At 35.2% G+C, this 20,616-nt stretch overlaps 1 long non-coding RNA gene across 1 annotated transcript; it reads left to right on the forward strand.

Annotated features, from left to right (window-relative positions):
- Window positions 1-987: 987 nt before the first annotated feature.
- Window positions 988-3,743, forward strand: LOC123691467. Its single transcript, XR_006751403.1, has 2 exons — window positions 988-1,483; window positions 3,339-3,743. It is a non-coding gene; the product is annotated as an uncharacterized LOC123691467 (long non-coding RNA).
- The last annotated feature ends 16,873 nt before the right edge of the window (window positions 3,744-20,616 follow it).

Below are 20,616 nucleotides of genomic sequence, written 5' to 3' on the forward strand. Positions count from 1 at the left end.
TAGCGCACACTGTGTTCAAAGATTATCATGTAGATACGATTATTGAAAATAGAACGGCTATTTTATTAATTTCGATTTGGGTAAATACTTGATTATTTTTATATTTAAATCCACACAGTGCATGTAATTAACAAATATATCTATTTATTATATACAATGAAATCGTGATGGCAAAAATGTTTGTTTGCAAAAATGATGTTGAATATACGTATACATTAAAGAAAAGATTATCGCTACTGACGAAAAATGCTATTTGCTTTTCTGTAAATAGATATTGAACATACATTTTATTTGTGTTTTAGATAAAAAAGGCTTATACTTCATCCTTTCTTTTATTTCATACTTTTTTTCATCTAGGCACCACTATTATTATATCCTACAAGTTGGAGTGATGACCTTGTACGGGTTCCGGGAACTGCCTTGAAACGAATAGCGTAAGATCGGTCCGTATGGAGTTCTATAAGGAGGACTATGCTCAGCAGTGGGTGTTTATCGGGTGAAATGATGATGACCGAAAACGAACACCACAGCTAGTAATAAATGCTTAATACAGTTATATCTCCAAAAAAGTTTTTTTCATTTTAATACAACTTCATAATAATAATTAAATAGTAAATGAAATTGTCACATTTGTTTACGTGTGCAGGAAACGTAACATCTTTAACATTGAACCTTCTGTGTCGTTAGTCTATGCCAATTGCCATGGCAACTATTTGTTTATTTATATTTAATTGGTGAATTCTTGTGACTTTTGCTTAAACCTGCGCGGAAGTGACAAACTATCTTTGTCTTTTTTGTTTATATCATTTTATTAGAGCCATCTCTCTTATACAGTCTGTCAATGTAATAAATTAAGTAAAATGAAACTTGTATTTGTGTGTGCCTGACACTGCATAGGAAGCATTTTTTTTGGATATCTTGTGAGTATATAATGTATCTATACATAAAATATCATTGTTAACAAACAAACAAACTCTTCAGCTTTATTATACTGCCCTGATAACAAAGAATGCAGTAATCGACATTTTTGGGATTTTTACTTTTTGCAAGAAATGGGATCCCAAGGGGTTTATTAACATAAAAAAAAAATAATTTCATAAAAAAAGTACCCGGAAGTATGTTTTTTAGCTACCGATTTTTGCAGTACTTACATGAAAACTATATCAATGATAAGAAAAAGCGCCGTATTAAACATGTGCTAAAAAATAATGCAGTAATTGTTAATATACCCTAAAACAAAGTGCAGTAATAGCCATTACTGTAACATTTTATTCTAGTGTCTGTAGACCAATTGCTACGTCAAAACGCAGTTCTCCACATTACTGCATTTGTGTGTAGTAAAAGTTCGCGAGATCGTAACCGTACGATACAGTGCTGCGTTTTGTTGAAGCAAATCTGTGCGTCGTCGTCGTTCGGTGAAGTGAGACGTGCGGCACGTGTGCTGCTCCGGCGCGCTGTTTGTTTTTTAAGGAACGAAATTTTGGTGAGTTGTTATAAATTAAAGTCTATCTTTATATATTGTCTACGCCTGTTAAACTTATTATAGCAATCATGCGCTTCAACAACATAGATTGTCATTTTTTATTTATTATTTATTGGCCGGGTAGAATGTATTTTTTACACTTATCTAAAAATACTTGTACAAAGGTGTGTAAATTGTTTTAAAAAGGAATATTGAGTTTCCCTAAAGAAATTCCAGTTCCCAAGCCTAAAGCGGGAACATATATATTGTATTATGTATTACATAGCATTATGACCTTGAAATAAAAAAGCTATCATCTGACGTGACAAGTCAGATTTTAGTTTTTTATAACCTAAAAATACAGGACTACAAATGCATCTTACTAGGTATAAATATGTAGGTACAGTACTCCAAAATTAATAATGCGCATGCAGATCTTCGCTAATTATCGTATTTCCAGGAATACCCGAATCACCCCGAATCATTGAATCGTAAGTGCTCCAAACAATGCACTTGCATCTTGCACCTTGTTTGAAAGAAATAGGAGTCAATTCAGAGTCATACACAATCGAAAACAGTTCAGGCGATAGGTGACGGTAGCCTGTCAGTCCAAAAATTAAAAAATCCGTCAATCGTCTTTATATATTGGTGGTGATGGAATCATATAGAGCTGCTGTTACATACCCTTCTTAGTTTTGTTTCTAAGTTGAATTGTCCGATAAAATGATTATTTACACAGGTAGCAGATAGCAGTGGGGAAAGTGAAAATGAATAAGAGCATAATGAAAGCTCTGATCATTCTACGATATAAATAGAGATAACCCCTGATTCTGTAAATCCTTTGGACTGAGATTATAATGATTAGATTTCTGCAATTTAAATATAAAGCAGTGTTTGAAAATCATGTTTTCAAATATAAACTTTGTCTTATATTAACCTTCCATACATCCATCATGACGCCAGCTTCAGTAAGACACTTTAATAGTTCTAAGTATATAATTTTCTGAGTAAATCAATACAACAAATATATATTCGCAATTGTGTGGCTTATCCTCGCTATTAACTTACATTGAATTATCGAAACAAATTTCGTTACTTATCTATTTTTCCATAAAATCACAATAAAACTCATAATTCTAATAAACTATGCATAAAGAAAATACATTTAACCACTTTAAACATATCATCTTCGGAGGCTCGGGTAATATGACAGTTGCCGAACAGTGACGAATTTTTCTATGTTATCAGTTTGGGAGTACTGTACTCTGTAGGTTTTCAATAACTTTGTTTGCATACTCGTATACCTAAAAGATACATAAAGTTACCTATCTGACAGAAATATTAAAATCGTAATATGTAGGTACAGCCAGCATCAGAAAAATCTGAGCGTACGAAGTGGTCAAAATGATCTGAAATACAAAAATTCAATTTTTTCTTAGCACTCACACTATTCAAATTGTTCTTAGCATTCAACGTACCAAAAACAGCGTACGCTAAGATGTTTTTGGTACTTTGAATGCTAAGAAAAATTTGAATAGTGTGAGTCTAAACTTTAGACTCATACTTTAGACTCTAAAGTATGAGTGCTAAGATAAAATTGAATTTTTGTTCTTCAGATCATTTTCACGCTGACTGTACTTAATATTTCCAACGATAGGTAACTTTAGGTATCTATTGGATAAATCTAGTTCCAATTAGGTAGGTAGTTTACAGTAGATTGTACGTATAAGAATTAAGAATATTTATGTGGCGCCCGCGGATTCTAACGCGTTTTTGCTTATTGCTCAGCTTCTAAGTGTGATGATGATATATAGCTTAAATTTTATTATTACTATAAATATTTCCTACTTAATCAATGTACCTAGATTTTTTTCAGAACATTTTCTCTTCATAATGTCTGCCAAAAATTCCCGCGGAAGAAGCATGTTAGACATGGTGCTGGGTAAGCTGGATCGTCAAACAGAACCTTCTACTTCTACAGAATTAAATTCAAATCAGAAAGATGAATCATTTAGTCTGTTATGTGATGAAACCTTCCCAAGTTCTTTGATGGATATATCGCTAACAGATGACATTTGGAATAGAAGAACCATTCTACAAAAGGCCCCAAGATAACAATTTATATCATGAAACACCTACAACTGATTCCAGTCATGCCGTAAATAATAAATATAGAGTCCGAAAAGTATATATATTGTTCCTACTATTAAATAAATATATACATGTCAGTTTAACTGATGTTAAAATAAATGTTGTCTTAATTAAACTAAATTTTCTTCTACAAATTGTTTTATTTTGATATCCCCGCAGTAGGTTTCAACCGTAGAGCATTTTTTTAAATCTGTGTAAAAGTGAGAAGATATTAATATGTATACATCTTCTTAGCCCCGGTCATTAAAAACCTGTATTAAATACTAAACAATAACGCAGTAATTAACATGCGCTAGAACATAATGCAGTAATGAGCGCAAGTACTGTATTTAGACTTAGTGTCCTGTGATTTTCACATGGCCTGATGCTAAACCTAAACGCAATAATACGCATTATTAATGGATATACTAATTTATGAAATATAAGATAATTATCTTTGTATTTTTTCCCATTTTATTGATAGATTTCAAGGTCTATAAAATATAAACATCTTCCTCAAATATGTAAAAATGTCTTTCGCGCGTTTATCTCAAAACCGCCATTTTGCGATTACTGCATTCTTAGTTATCACGGCAGTATATTATAGTATAGATACGAATAAGCAATAATTGAAGCATATGATAATTTTTATAAATTCTACATTATACGGAAATCATTATATCAATGTGAACCATTAAAATTGAAATTAAAAATTTTAAATGAAAAATTTAAAAACAACACACGACAAAATTTAACCACCAAATGACACGGAAAATTAAAAAAGATTTAAGACTACACGGGCGCGAACTGCGGAAGATTTTACGTTCATTTTAAAATTCCATAAATCGTAGGTATCATGTAGAGTATCATGAAAACTGTAAAACGGGTATAAAACCGTATAATTACACTAATTATTGCCCCCGACATGTGTTGCGTTCTTCCGGACTCAGCTTGTGAGGGAGCGCTCTGTGTGCGTCGTTAAAATCACATAAAATTATGTATTGGGGATATTTTTATAGATCTGTTAACGACGTGTAGGATCTGTACTGTGTGATGTCCTGTGGGGTTCATATTAATATACTTAATGTAGAATTTATAAAAAAATTGTCGTGTGCTTATTCATATATCAGATAAAGTTTAAGGTAGAGTTTTTCGATAAGTTACAAATATAGTAATTCGGAAAGTTGGAAAAATTATTGTCTTGATCTAAGCGGAGAATTCAAAGCATAAATTATATAGAGTCCCATCAGCGTGGTTCAGCTGTTCTTGAGTCACAAGTGGTGAAACTAACATAACATTATTTTGTATACCTGTAGATATAGTAGCCCGTGACTTCGTCCCTATGGTTGTGAAAATTTGTGTACTATGAAGATTAATAGTGTTTAATGCAAGCTTATTTGTCATCACTTATTTAATTCTTTTGTATTTTAAAAGATTAAGCGACATTTATAAGTACCTACATGTTTTGCAAAAATAAAATACCCAAAGCACAAGATTCGGAAGCCACAAAATACCATCACGTTACACATTCTATAACTGTATATTGTATACCAGTGTTTGTTAAAACCAGCCAGAGCTTTCCGTCGCTTCCTGTGTCCCGGTAAGGAAGTAAAATGCCACTACGTGCTTACCGATAGGGCTGCTAATAACCGGTTTTACTATATTCCTAGAACACCTGTAGGTACAACTGTGTTTGGTCATGTATAAATTGATTTGTTTGTTGGTAATGTTTTGGAATGTGATACTGATTCCAAAATGATAAAAAAGTTGAAATATTTAGTAATTTGTACATTGATAATATTTTACATGTTTTCGGAATGCCTGGATTTGTTATATGTCATTGAGCGTTATACGGAAGATTACAACTATACCTGGCGCGGCCTAAGATGATCCCTATGACAGTTCGTCTTAGTGATTGCTCGTATGATGGATCGTGTCGATACTTTACTATTTTATAGGCAAAGGCGTGGTTTGCATTCAGCCACCTCGGTAAACATGTTTTTACAAATATTATAAAATGAATTTTTAACGTCTATTATGTAAACGAAACGGTAAGTAAAACGAAAGTTTTCCAAAACATAAAAATACACCTTATCATTTTCTCCCATTTAACACAGTGTATATTATTTTATTATGAAAATGGAATCCCCCATTTAATTTTTCTAAAAAACTTATATTATCATAGGTAAGTAAATTAAAGCGAACGGTAATTATTAATTAAGTATGCTGCGATCTTCTGTTCCATTCAATAGTGAATGAACTATAGCTTAAGTATGGAAAAAATGTGAACTCGTTTCCATTATCGAAATTTGTTTATCGATACTTTCCGCACTAGTCGATAAATGCCAACGATGTAAGTTTTGAAGGACGTAAACGTAAAGTCAGATTGATATAATTTCTCGTAAATGATAAGAATTGTTATAATTCCAACGGAATATCATTGTAATAGGATAAAGCTACGTAAAAATTAATAAATGCCATTTTTAGACGCCTCCAATACGTTTCTAATTTAATGGTGACGCCATTACAAGTTTGTCTCTTGAGAATAACTGTCAGTGTCATAGGGATCATCTTAGGCCGCGCCGGGTATAAGATATTCGATTCTTCGAAATGCTACTCTATTGAAAAAAAAATTCTTATGATACCTAGTATTTTTTTATTTATTTATTTTTTTATTTATTTATTTAAAAAAACATCACTTTCTTTGCTATAATCAAATCATTATAATAATACTTCATCATCATCATCATCAGCCCGTATATGCGTTCACACTGCTGGGACACGGGCCTCTGGACAAGTGCGGGTTGGCGAATGTCACAATATGTCGTCGAACTTTTGATTCTTCGGCATGACGGGTTCCTCACGATGTTTTCACCGTTCGAGCAGTGGTGATGATATAACATAGGCAAAAAAAAAGAAAATAATAATACATATTTTAGATTAAATACAATATTTTGACAACCCTAGTTATGAGCTTATTATCTGTATGTATATAACATGAATTCAACTGAAGCTCTATTGCTTCCCTTTTTTGGAAGCAGACGACATACTTCTCACATACAAATTTTTATTTAATATTAACAAATTTAATTTTAAGTACTGTAAGATATTGAAAGAACTTTAAATGAAGTAATAGTTTTTTAATTAAGCCAAAAGGAATGTCGCGTCACAGTTACACTCTTTCCGCGCCATCGACTGACAAGTGACATCTGCCAGCATTAGGGAGGGGACGTTTCCGCGACTAGTGATGTACGTTCTTGATCTCATCTAACAGCTCGGCCATCCTGCAACTCTTCGGTCCCCGAAGGAAGTTCCCCCGGCTGGCCACCGGAACTCACTCATTCCCGCGGACTCAACGATTCTTGCTTCTCGAACGGACAGCTTCGGCAGCTCTTCAGCTAAGGCCCTTGAGGCAAGCCATCTCTGCGAGGCCCCTGAGGCAATACAGAATTCGTAGATATTGCTAAGGCCCCTGAGGCAAGCCATCTCTGCGAGGCCCCTAGGGCAATGCAGGATTCGTTGATATTGCTAAGGCCCCTGAGGCAAGCCATCTCTGCGAGGCCCCTGAGGCAATGCAGGATTCGTTGATATTGCTAAGGCCCCTGAGGCAAGCCATCTCTGCGAGGCCCCTGAGGCAAACGCAGGCTTCGGTGATAGTGCTGAGGCCCCTCACGGCAAGCAAGACATTGGCCGACTATGCTAAGGCCCCTAAGGCAAGCGTACAATACGACAATGATGCCTTGGCCCCTCAGGCAACATAAGTTATTTCAGTGTGAACAGGCTCGGAAAACAAGTGTTAACACATACACTAGGCCCCGGAGGCAAGTATTGTATCAGATATCCGGAGGTAACCACTGCGGACAGCGACAGGCCCCGGAGGCATAATTATTACATAACAAATGTATAAGGCCCCATAGGCAAACTACTTTAATTGGCACAAGATATGCGACGCAGTAACCAATCAAAACATGAAACTGCTCATTGATAATAATTCAAAACACCATTAGGCAGCGCTATCATCAGATGACGACTCACATCGAGCTCGCCATAACTTCAGTTTGTCACGTGCCATTATGTTTTTATAGGCCCTTTTGCCCTTAGCAGCTGACGTGACTTCGTAACGATCGTTAGGCAAAACTGCAGTAACCTTATATGGTCCCGCGTATTTAGGGATCAGCTTGCCACTGGACAGCCCTGGTCGCAAAATTTTTCGTTCGACCATCACTAAGCTACCAACTGCAATTGGTAAACTAGCACGACGACCCTTGTCATACCGCAGTTTCATTCGTGCCGCGTTATCAATAATTTTGCGGGAGGCTTCCTCTCTGTTCGGGGCTACCTTTGATGGCGCATATGACGCTCCCTGTATATCCCCAGCTAAACGGGGTCTCAAACCACATAATAGCTCCAACGGCGATTTGCCAGTCCCTTGGCTCACGGTCGAGTTGATGCCTAGCTGTACTGTAGGCAGGTATTTATCCCACCCTTTTTGCTCCTCGCCCATATGAGCGGTTAGCGAATTAAGAATGGTGCGGTTTAGGCGCTCAACCTGCCCATTTGCACGTGGAGTCGCCACGGCATTCAGAACATGCTTTATTCCGGACTCACTGCAATATTCCTTAAATTCGCGTCCGGTGAATGCCGTGCCTCTGTCACTCACTATCCTTGTGGGATAGCCAAAAACTTGAATTATTCTATTTAGGGCAGTAATAGCTCCTTTTGCATTGGCGCTGGCAACAGCTTCTAACCACACAAATTTTGTAAACCCATCTATCAGAGCAAAAATATAAGTTTTCCCATTACTTTTGCAAAACGGCCCTAAATGATCGACATGTAGGGTGTCGAAAGGCACAGGAGCTCTTGGAATCGGGTGTAAGAGCCCAGGCTGTTTACCAGTCGGTTTCTTGGCGAACTGACAACCAATGCAGCTTGAAACATACCGTTCTACACTTTTCCGCATTTTAGGAAACCAATATTTGGCTTGAATAGCCTCCAGACACTTTTCTACACCTAAATGACCATTGTTGTCGTGATAAGTCTTCATGATATGCCATCTCGCGCTTTTAGGCACAACAGGCTTAGCAGAACCATCCACAATACGACACAACAATTCGTTTACAATTTTGTAGTCCTTAGATAACCCATCCTTTTTATGTTTATTAGCGTCTAACTCCAGTTGTAAATTCGTAATAGTTGACTGAATATCTTCATCAGCATCTTGTAAGGCATTAATAAAGTCCTTCTCTTCGATATGCTTAATTGCAATAGGATTTCGACTGAGCGCGTCCACATGTACCATAGATGTCCCAGGTCGATGTTCCACGTCAAAATCATATTCTTGCAGATCAAGCCACCAACGCGCTATGCGAGGTGACAAGTCTCTTTTCGACCATGCCAGTCGCAGAGCTGAACAATCTGTCACAACTCGAAATTTAATACCCGTTACGTACACTTTGAATTTTTGAATGCTAAAGACGACAGCTAACGCCTCAAGTTCGAAACTATGGTAGTTTACCTCAGTAGCTGTGGTCTGTCTGCTCGCGTAAGCAACAGCTTTCCAGTCGCCATTTTCTTGTCGCTGTAGTAGCACTCCACCCAGACCCAACTTCGAAGCATCAGTGTGGATCTGTGTTTCACGATTCGGATTATAAATCGCAAGGACTGGATCAGAAGTAAGTACCCTCTTTAATGTTTCCATAGCTTCAGTCTGTTCGGTACCCCAGCTCCACTCAGCAGTCTTCTTGGTCAACATTGTAAGTGGCTTCGCAATTGTAGCAAACCCTTTAATAAACTTGCGAAAGTAGCTAGCCAACCCTAAGAATTGACGAAGCTCGTGTACATTACTGGGAGCCCTGAAGTCCGCAACAGCTGTTATTTTGCGAGAAGATGGTCGTATCTCTCCTCCATGAATCTCATGTCCAAGATATTCTACAGTTTTGGTAAGGAATGAGCACTTACTCCGCTTCAATTTGACACCAGCAGCATCAATCAACTCTAAAACTTTCCTGAGATTGTCCAGACAACTAGCGACGTCATTACCCCAAATTATGACATCATCAATGTACACCTCCGCACACTCATGAATAACAGGAGCAAGTATTTCGTTCATGGCCCGCTGAAATACGGCGGGAGCGTTACAAAGCCCAAAACTCATCATCCGGTATTGAAAATGACCTTCAGGTGTGACGAAACCCGTGTAAGGTCTCGAGTCTGCTGCTATTTTAATTTGGTGATAGCCATTCGCCAGGTCCAAACAACAGAACATTGTCTTATCAACAAGTCTGTCCAGTAGATCTTGAATGACAGGTAGGAGATATCTTTCTTTTTCGGTAATTTTATTCAATGCTCGATAGTCAACGCACATGCGATAGCCCCCATCCCTCTTCTTCACTAGCAGTACAGGACTTGCATAAGGCGAAGTTGACTTCTCCACTATACGAGCTTCAAGTAACTCTGCCACAATATTTCTTACCACCTCTCTTTCATGAAAGGACATCCGGTACGGCTTGTAATTAATTACCTTGTTTGCTGTCAGTTTGATGTTCATTTCAATGTTACAGTTCCCTAACTCCATTCCGTTGCTAGCAAAACACCCGCTATAGTTCTCGAGAAGTGAGTTTAAAGCTTCTTGTTCCTCAGCAGTCAAGTGATCACCCAATTTAGGTACATTCACTGGTTCCTCGACCATGTTCTTCAATTCAGCTCGAGCTACACATTCTTCACTTTTTAGTTCAATCTGTCCATGTGTCCTATTTATAAGTTTTATAACGACTGATCCATCTTCACTCTCTACTTCCCCACTCAGTATGTCCTTTTCATGCATTGGCAGTCTCTGTTCACTGGGCTTCACATCCATGATACCCCTAGCCAATGGGTCAGTTCTGACTGTTACCTTATTCAAGCCTGGATTTAACACAACATCAACATAAGGGTAGAGATGCACCTTTTCAATGTCTTCACACAGCTCTGCAAGTTCCAAAGCCATATCTCTTTTGAAGACGCTAAGTTGAGAAGCAGTCTTCACCACCACAACGTCTTCCGCTTCAGTAAATGGCTGTCCCACTAAAATATCAAAATCTTGAACTTGATCTGGTACAACATAAAACTTAGTCTCCAACTCAAGTCCATCCACCGTCAACACAGCTGTAGTCAAACCAAGAGGTAGAGTAAGAGCATCACCATAGCCCTTTATAACCATGTCATTACCAGTTGTGCATTCCAATTTTTGTCGCTCACAAAAACTCTGCTTCATAGTATTGCAAGAACTACCAAAATCAACAAAAGCTTCAGCAGGGTTCCCATTAATCAGTACAGTTTTAAAATACTTTTTGTCTGATACATCATTGCATACTGTCTGAACTTTTCGCACCAGTTTGTTTTGAGGACTCGCTCTTGACCGTTTCCTACATTCATCAAGAGTGTGACCCTTAATATCACAGAAATTGCAATGTTTCTGGATCCGTTTCTTGAAACAGTCAGCTTCAACATGACCAACCCGATCACAAAATGAACACCTTTTATCAGTTTTATTTTTGTTCTGAACTTGAGTTGTTTTCTTAGTACTCCTATAGCACCTGCTAGCCTTATGGCTAATTTTGCCACATGAAAAGCATTTTGTTGTTTTATTTAATTTTTGGTCACTAGGTCTGGAGGTGCTTGGCTGACTATTATCATTGCCCAAATCTGCAGAATTAATGCTAGCTAAATATTGCAAAAGAGAACCACTATCACGGCACCCGGCTGACTTAGCACCAACTTCCCACAGCTTGTTACCAAGTGTCCCAATGACAGCTTCAGTTATGACTTCATCACTCAGATGGCAAGACATTCCAATACCCAGCTTTGTGTAGAAAAATTCAATTGGGTCCTCATCTGGCAACCTCACCCTATTGACGAGTTCCCTAATCTGAGAAAGTTTATTCTTGGTGAACGGAAATGCCTTTATTAACTTTTCCTTCCACTCGTCCCAATTGATCTCATATGAAGCCTGTTGTTCATACCACGCTTTAGCGTACCCACTCAATTTTGAGGTGCAATTGCATACTAGGGTACGTTCATCCCACCCATGCATCCTGGCTGTGCTCTCTAAGTTCCGAATCCAATGTTCAATCGATACTGATGTTGTTTGGGGGTTAAATTCTGGTACAAAGTCGTTACGCCCTACATAACGCACAACAGGTCGCATATCCTTATCAAAACTGGTACTCGACTTAGATATGGGCGGTGTTCCACTTCTAGCGGGCATATTCTTCTTTCTTAACTGTCTGACTAATTCTTTCAATTCCTTGATCCTCCTTTCCTTCTTCCTTATACTATTTTTGAGCTTTTTCCCACCTTCCCCAGAAGAGGAAGATGAAGAACTTGTGCTACTACGAGCCCGTTTCCTATCATTGGAGCGACCCATATTACACTTACTATTTAATTAAAATCTACTTAAAATTAGGTTTATAACGAATTGTTCTATATCAAGAATCTAATTAGACTTAGGTTTTATTAAATTGTTCTGATTCACACATATACACTTCACACATATGTTATTTCACACATATGTTATTCTATAGTAATTGTCCACTATATATAACGCACACAAGAAATGAAATAGAAATTAAGTTTTTAAAATTATCTTCTATAAATTCAAAATATTATAATTTATTATTATAATAGTCCACACACTTAGAATGTTTTAATATTCACTAGTTATTGTTTATTTAATGTTCTAGTAATCCAAACAGAATTTAGACAATATGAAAAAAAACAATATGGATGGAGCTCACCAAGGTCTTTTGGGCACCATATACCACACCGACGATATATTTCAAACTTGTCACCACGTGTACCGCGAGCAAGGTCACACAATCAGATTATCGTTTGTGCTCGTGAGAACATACCACTTCTGAATTATGTAAGATATTGAAAGAACTTTAAATGAAGTAATAGTTTTTTAATTAAGCCAAAAGGAATGTCGCGTCACAGTTACACTCTTTCCGCGCCATCGACTGACAAGTGACATCTGCCAGCATTAGGGAGGGGACGTTTCCGCGACTAGTGATGTACGTTCTTGATCTCATCTAACAGTACCTAACTTATTATTTTAGCAACATCTTTCAGCTGATTAATATACTCTGCTGTACGTAGTGGGAAATTTTAAAATACCTTGCTTTGCATTCTTCTTTAAAAGTAGTAATTAATACTCTACTCTTCTACACTACGAAGAAACTATTTCCTAAACTTAAATTATAAGTATTTAAAAGTTAAGAGGTGTAATCTCTAAAATTTACACTTTTTAGTTTTCAGATTTTGTATGAAAATTTTCTTCAATATTCAAACTCGAAAAAGTTTAACAACATGAACTTTTGTCTGTATAATTTTATCTCTATTATAATATGAGTTTTTCAATCTTCCCTAATAAGTGCAATATTGCTCTAAATTACATATATCTCATATATAATCTGCAATCTGTAATAATTTGTCTTTTCGCGTGTCTGCAGCTAATATATCTTGATGTATAAGTGTTGAATGTATCATTACTGTCAGAGTTATCGAGAAAAAAATATACTTAGTTTGATTTATACCTGTGATTTATACGCAATGCTTCTTGATATTAACGATGAAAACAAAAGTGATAATTGCTGTGTTTCAACACGTATGATATGATTTTATTAATTACAGACAATGTTCAATTAGAACAACGTTATAAGAAACTAGTGGTCCGCCCCGGCTTCGCCCGTGGTACATATTTCGCAATAAAAGGTAGCTTATGTCCTTTCTCTCTATACCAAATTTCATGCAAATTGGTTCAGTAATTAAGGCGTGATTGAGTAACAGACAGACAGAGTTACTTTCGCATTTATAATATTAGTATGGATATATTATAGTATATAGTATGGATTAATTCATTACAAACTAATGTTCTTAGATTTCAATGTAAGTTTTTGGATAAAAACTACAATAAAATGCATAAACACACATAAATCACTAAAAACCGATTGATTTTCAATTTTTATAATGTCTCTCTATAATTATGTTTTTTTTGTCTTCTTCGAAAGAAGATCATGCTATCAAGCGCGTTCTTAATTAGACTGAACTAAACAAAAAAGCCTAAGCAATAGAATTAAACAAAAAAAGAAAAATAAATAATATTCCCTTAAAATAGCGTTAATAATCATAAACACTAATTTTAATTATCACTTTCACTACCGACTTAGGTAATTTAGGAACTTTCAATTTAACCAGGGGATATTTTCATTATCCACGCTGATGAGTTACTGATTTTTAACTAAATGTAGTGTGAAATTAACAAGTAATTACCGGGAAATAATTAAGATTTAATTTAGAAGTTATGTAAAAATATTTTCATGATCGTTACTGAAGAGGCGATGAGCCTTGTAATGAGATTGAGTTGTTTTTGTTGATATTTTTCATACTGGGTGCTAGTTATTGTTTATACTGATTATCACTTTATGGCAGGAAAAAAAATGATGTGAGAAGATCTTAATCTATACTAATATTATAAAGTTGAAGAGTTTGTTTGTTTGAACGCGCTAATCTCAGGAATAAGTTACTGGCCTGATTTGAAAAGCTCTTTCGGTGTTAGATAGCCCATATTTTATCGAGGTTATAGTATCATCACGCTAAGACCAACAGGAGTGGAGCACTGCGGGTAAAACCGCGGGGCAAAGCTAGTTATTAATAATATGCACTAATTTTTAAAACAACTTTCTCATACCATATTTTAACATTTAATTTAGGTTTAAAATGTTCTTACTTAAGTATACTTGAACTCGACTATAAAAAGAGAAATTCAAACATTCAAAACAACATACATCTTTACATGTGTGTCTGTATGTTGTCACAAGATATCGATAGTGATGTTGACGGGAATGGCTGGTGATTGGTTGCGACGTCATTTTCTTTTAGGGTTCAGCAGAGCTTATGGAAGTATAGTTTTCATTTGTAAAGTTTTTGTAATATAAACAAATATGTAGCAAAATTATGTAAGATCTTGGAGCAACAGATTGCTTAACGAATATTCAAGGCATTTGAATAATATTAAAATTTATTAACAACTGGAAGTCCGTACTGACGAGGAAAACAATTCCCTATCAATCACAAAAATAAACGTCAGTTGGATGGGATATATCTTTGTTAAAAAAATGGTACTTATTAAGAACCTTTTTCAGAAAGCCGGTTAAAAATACACATATCGAAAAAATACACAAAAAATTACATTAACCGCCCAAAACACGCTGCTCTTACAGCCTCACTGAACTTGATTATTCATATTTCATCTTTTTCTCGTATTATTCTGTGATATAAAAATATATAACATCTATACCAATATTCACAGCATTAGCAATGAGGGACCCACTCGTCACTGTCATCACCAATAACATAAATAAGTTGAACATTTCTCTCATGGCCTATTATTATACTGGATTGACGATCGGAATACTTAGGAATGGGAATACCCTATATTAATTGTAATTGATTTAATTTGGTACAAAATGTAGGTACTTATGTGTGTGTTCCAGTAGCGCTAATTTCAATGAATAAAAAGAATTCTTTCAAACATATTTTACATTTATTTATTCAACTAGACTTAGTTTAAAGGACGTAATTTAAATATTGCCAGATAAATCTTGGGAACGGCTGCTGCTGTTGTTGCTGCTACTGCAAAAAAAAAAAAAAAAACAATTAATGCTAAGCCATAGACGGAAAGTAAATAATTCATATACACCAAAAATATAACTAAAATGAACAGCAACCATCAAACATTTATATTCCCGTGATATAATTTCATACTCGGGGTTTTCCTGACTTCCCAGTACTTAGCTAGTAAAATACTAATTCCATAAAATAGCTAGACCGGTTCACCAGGATTTGCGTGCAAGTACAGGATATGACTAATGAACTTACACTAGTTCCTCTCATACATTTTCAAGTGCACTATAATAATTATGACTCCTTCTTTGAAACACTAATCAGGTGTAACTATTAGCTCTTATTACTAACGTCTAATCCATACTAATATTATAAATGCGAAAGTAACTCTGTCTGTCTGTCTGTCTGTTACTCAATCACGCCTCAACAACTGAACCAATTTGCGTGAAATTTGGTATGGATAAATTTTGATTCCCGAGAAAGGACATAGGCTACCTTTTATTACGAAATATGTACCACGGGCAAAGCCGGGGCGGACCACTAGTAGTATATAAACATGTCTAATTAAGTGAATATCTTTATCGATTCAGCTGTTTTGTATTGAATACATAAATAACAATACATACCTACTTTCAAATCTATTTATGACTTCCATTCCAAAATAGTTATTATCACAATATAGTTCTAACTTCTATAATACTATAATGGGTATATAATTTGCAGCAAAATGCAGTTTCATTCGTAAATAACCCAAAAGTGACCATAATAATAAAAATATTTTAAAAAACAAAATAAAACCTCTCACATGTTGACAGAACAAAGGGATATTAATCAAAATACGTTATTAAATTGGATGATTCACGTCTTGCATATTAAGATTTTTAACTGTATTTTTGTTTATTAAATGTTGCTTTTATAACACCACCAAATACAATGTGGAGCATTACATCACTTCAGTCCCATAGGACAGAGGGTCTTTTGACAAGAGAAACATCGGGCGCACAGCATAATGTGCTCTCCAAGTTCTTTTGCACGCCTCATAAGCGAAGCGTTGAGGTGGGTACTACTGTCACTTCGCGCAAAACATCTGATTTTTCAAACTTAAAATGTCTTTATGTATCATACATTGCACTTGTAAGATAATACATACACACACATATTAAGGAAAAACACTATTTTTAACATTCATGATATTTTTGATGTCATTTTTGTTATTTAAACTAGTTAAAAAACAGTTTAAGAAAGTTCTGTCTTGGACGTCCGTGTGTCTGTATGTGCGGAGGTTTTTCTTGTTAACACGATAGCGACCGAAATACTTTACTAATCGAGTCTTTTTTTTTCTCTTACGCTTGAGTATGCTCAGGAATCACCCTTTCATTTTTCAGGGTCTGATTCGATGTGGTTTAATTGTAATTAAATAAACAAAAAAAATATCGACTTTTTTTTTTATAGTGTACTCAAAATTCACCATTATAAACTCGACTCTTTATACTATAAGCCAAGGTTTAAAAAAATAAGTTGGTAGTCAGTCCCTTAAACTGAGCAGTTTCACATCTAGGTGGGGCCACAAGAAAAATAGCTCAATTATTACGGTACCGCTTTCTTTACTTTTCCAAATGTTTTATTTTATTTCTTTTTTATATTTATAGTCACGTACTCTTTATAAATAATCAATTTTATTGTAAAGGATGAGATTATGAGGCGCGCACTTTTGGATTTTCCAAACTATTTTACTAATACAATAAACGAACACCATTTTAAAAAGTAACCTTTTTTCATACAGTATAAAAATGCTGAGAAAATTCTAATATAATAACTATATAATAAACAGTACATATTAACCTTTACTTCGTATTAGATAGCTCTTCATAGGAATTTTACTTTGTAAAATCCGTACTTTTCCAGACGCTTCTTCACAAATCTAATTGACGCAAAAACATTAACGGAAACGAGACCAACGCTCACGATCATGTTCGTCGGTATGCAAAATTTTCAGAAACACGCAAGCGCGCGGTAAAATTTAATCTGTGGATTTGAAAAAAAAATAAGTGCATATCGTCGTAGAAGAATTGATGCACAACCAATACATTGTAGGCGTTCATCATTGGTCCAACTATATAGTAATAAGAAATGTTACAACGAATTTTCCAATCATTTATTTCACGCGATACGCTACTGTATTTATTGCATCTAATTGTATTGCTACTTAAAAAATAGTTCGCTAATTACATTATGGATTCTATTGGAATATATACGATCTTTCAACAGTAATTGTTGTTTGTTACACGGCGTTTTTTAAAGAATCTATACTTAATATTATAAAGCTGAAGAGTTTGTTACTTTGAACGCGCTAGTCTCAGAAACTAGTGGTCCGATTTAAAAAATTATTTCAGTGTTAGATAGCCCATTGATCGAGGCAGGCTATAGGCTATATATCATCACGCTAAGTCCATCAGGAGCGGAGCCACGCGGGTGAAACCGCGGGGCGTAGCTAGTAAGTAATAAATTAACTAACTCTAATATAGATAAGATTGATTATGACAGACGAAGTAGAGTCGTGGTTTGACCACGACTCTACTTCGTTAATATCACTATTTAATATTTATTAATATCTAATTAAATGTTAATAATAAATACCTCTACTAATTTTAGCCAGTTTTATAGATGTATTCCTCTTCTGTATGCAGATTGCAGGTATAAATTATCTAAAAGCTTGTAACTTAGTAATTGTGCGTATAGACACGTATAGAGTCGATTGTGCCTATTTGATAATAAACATTAATAAAATTTTATGTGTTTGTACTAAATGCACAAAAGTAAACGTACCGTTCTTCTTTATGAATCCAGCATTAAACACCATTAAGGTTGTTGAACTGACACAAAAGTGGCACATTAACAACTTAGGATTAATATCGACTCGTGTATATATTAATTGGCATACAATATATACAAATATTTCATTAAATCGATTCAATTTGATCGTCCGACCAAAAGAAGCGCCTACACTTCGGTACAACGGTCTCAGCTGCCCTTTTAAAGTAACCTGTATCGCATATTTAATGTCTTTGTTCGTTTGTTTTAATTTATGACAGCTTTTTTATAATGAGACCGCAATTTTGTTAGCGTTAAGCCGAATTGTGGGAAAATTTTAAGTGCTAGCGAGGCTTATATGGCTAACATTTAATGCTATACGGATTTTAAAAGAAGTGATTACCTTACGAAAAATAGCCTCATTTGGGAACTAATTTTTTAATATATTGGAATCTATGTTATTTGTGATAACGGTATCCAGGGTAAATGTCTTTGTAGATACCTCTTAAGTCTCTAGCTAAAACTGAAAAGCAGTTTAAAAAGCTTTTGGTATTGCAAAAATAAATACAAATATTTAAACACACTCTATGCGTTCAAAACTTAATTTTTGAAATCTGTTCTGGTGCAGTTGGTTAAAAACTATAATGCTACTTTATAGTCGGCTATAAAATAATATAATCTTTAAAATCTATACTACTAATATTATAAAGCTGAAGAGTTTCTTTGTTTGAACGCATTTATCTCAAGAACTACTGGTCTGATTTTAAAAATTAGCCCATTTATCGAGGAAGGTTATAAGCTATAGGAGCGGAGCAATGCGGGTGAAACCGCGCGGCACAGCTGGTTCATAATAATTCTCCTTCTTATGTGGTGTAACAGCCATAAAATGACTACCCACCGCAATAGTCTTTGAAATCAACTTATTCAAGTTCAAACAAGGCCGCTCATTTATTATAATATTTCTTAGAAAGATACAATCTTAAATAATTAAGTAGACAAAGTGTCGCGCTTCGCTAGCTCTGTGGTATGCGCGAGCAAACAAAATACACATGACTTTTATGGTAATACGTGTATACTGTTTCTAATACATTGTATTATGGTAGAATGAGTTTATACTTTTGAATACTGGTTTACACCTTTTGGGTTAAAAACTTTCTTCAGGCCTAATTTTTTTTTTTGATGTCAGTACGTTTAGGTGGTTTGATTTTTAAGTTTGAGTCAAGTTTAGCTTTTGAGTACCTATATTCATAAATCCAGTATCAATCGATAGTATATTTTATTCATGACTCAGAATATGAGTAGGAAATTTAAAACAAATTAAAGTGTTAATTTCTTTATTCCTCTTATCAATTATCCTACTGTCTTCTTTATCCTTTATCCTACAAAGTTAGCAATCGATTCGCGAAGCCTTTCCAAAGGTTGGTGAGCAACGTGGCTGTCGCTTGCCAGTTACTAACAGACGAACCCCATAGGTAATAAATAAAAAAGAGCGTGCATGCCGAGCACACGTGTCAGAAGTAAAACTTCTTTGGCAAGATTCAAATATACCAAAATTGTTGCCTTACTACATGACGTGACGGTATTGCCATTACGCGACCTTGAAATTTTACTCTCAACGAGCCTAAAGAAGTTAATCTTCAAAAATACTAAAACTTTTAAAATGAGTATAATAAGGGAACATATCATATAATTTCTTGCATCCGGGCTTCGTCTGAGGTGATTTCTACGGATAAATTAACGCTGAATATTACCTAGAATCTCGAAGTATCAATGATATTGAAGAAATCAATGGGACAACATTAGCGAAGTGAAATTATAACACAATGTGAAAAGTATGGGAATATTTGCAAAAGAAATGTGACGCCACAAGCAAATGGAAAAGGTTTTAATTTCTAATGAAAGTATAAGTAGTGAAGTGTTAATAAAAAAACGACGTGTGGCACTCGGGGACTGCCGCGGTAAATCTATTGCATGCTGCCTTCAAGCCACACCTCCGCCCGTCGCAGTGGGGAGCGTGAGGTTTTACGAAAAGGTTTGAGGAAAGTTACGCTCTGTTAGCAAACAAATTGTAGGACAAATATTAGCAACAAACTACTTCATGTAATAACTACATATGCAGATGATATGAGCCTATAATACGGACGGACGACACAAAACATAGGCTGTATGTACTGTAGTTAGTTTTCCCAAGCTATGCAGTTATAATGCCCTTCTTTATGTTCAAATTATTGCGTTGTAAGTTTTAACATGGAGAGAAAATAGCAGGGGAAATGCTATAGATTTAGAACTTTTTAGAAAGAAGATAAACATTATAATAAACAAGATATTTTAATTGAGCATATTCTTATTAATTCTTTAATAAAATTTCAGTACTAGGAGTAGGTACCTACACTTTTGTTTTGATGCTGTATTTTATAATAATTAATATCTTTATTATTTAAACAAAAAATTCACTGATCAAAGCACGATCATCTCCAAAATTTATTACCCAAATGTAATTTCTGGTTTGGAATCCATACAATTTATTCTGCTCAGTAGCCATTACAATTAAA

The sequence above is a fragment of the Colias croceus genome, chromosome 4 (genome assembly GCF_905220415.1).
Source record: "Colias croceus chromosome 4, ilColCroc2.1".
NCBI lineage: Eukaryota > Metazoa > Arthropoda > Insecta > Lepidoptera > Pieridae > Colias > Colias croceus.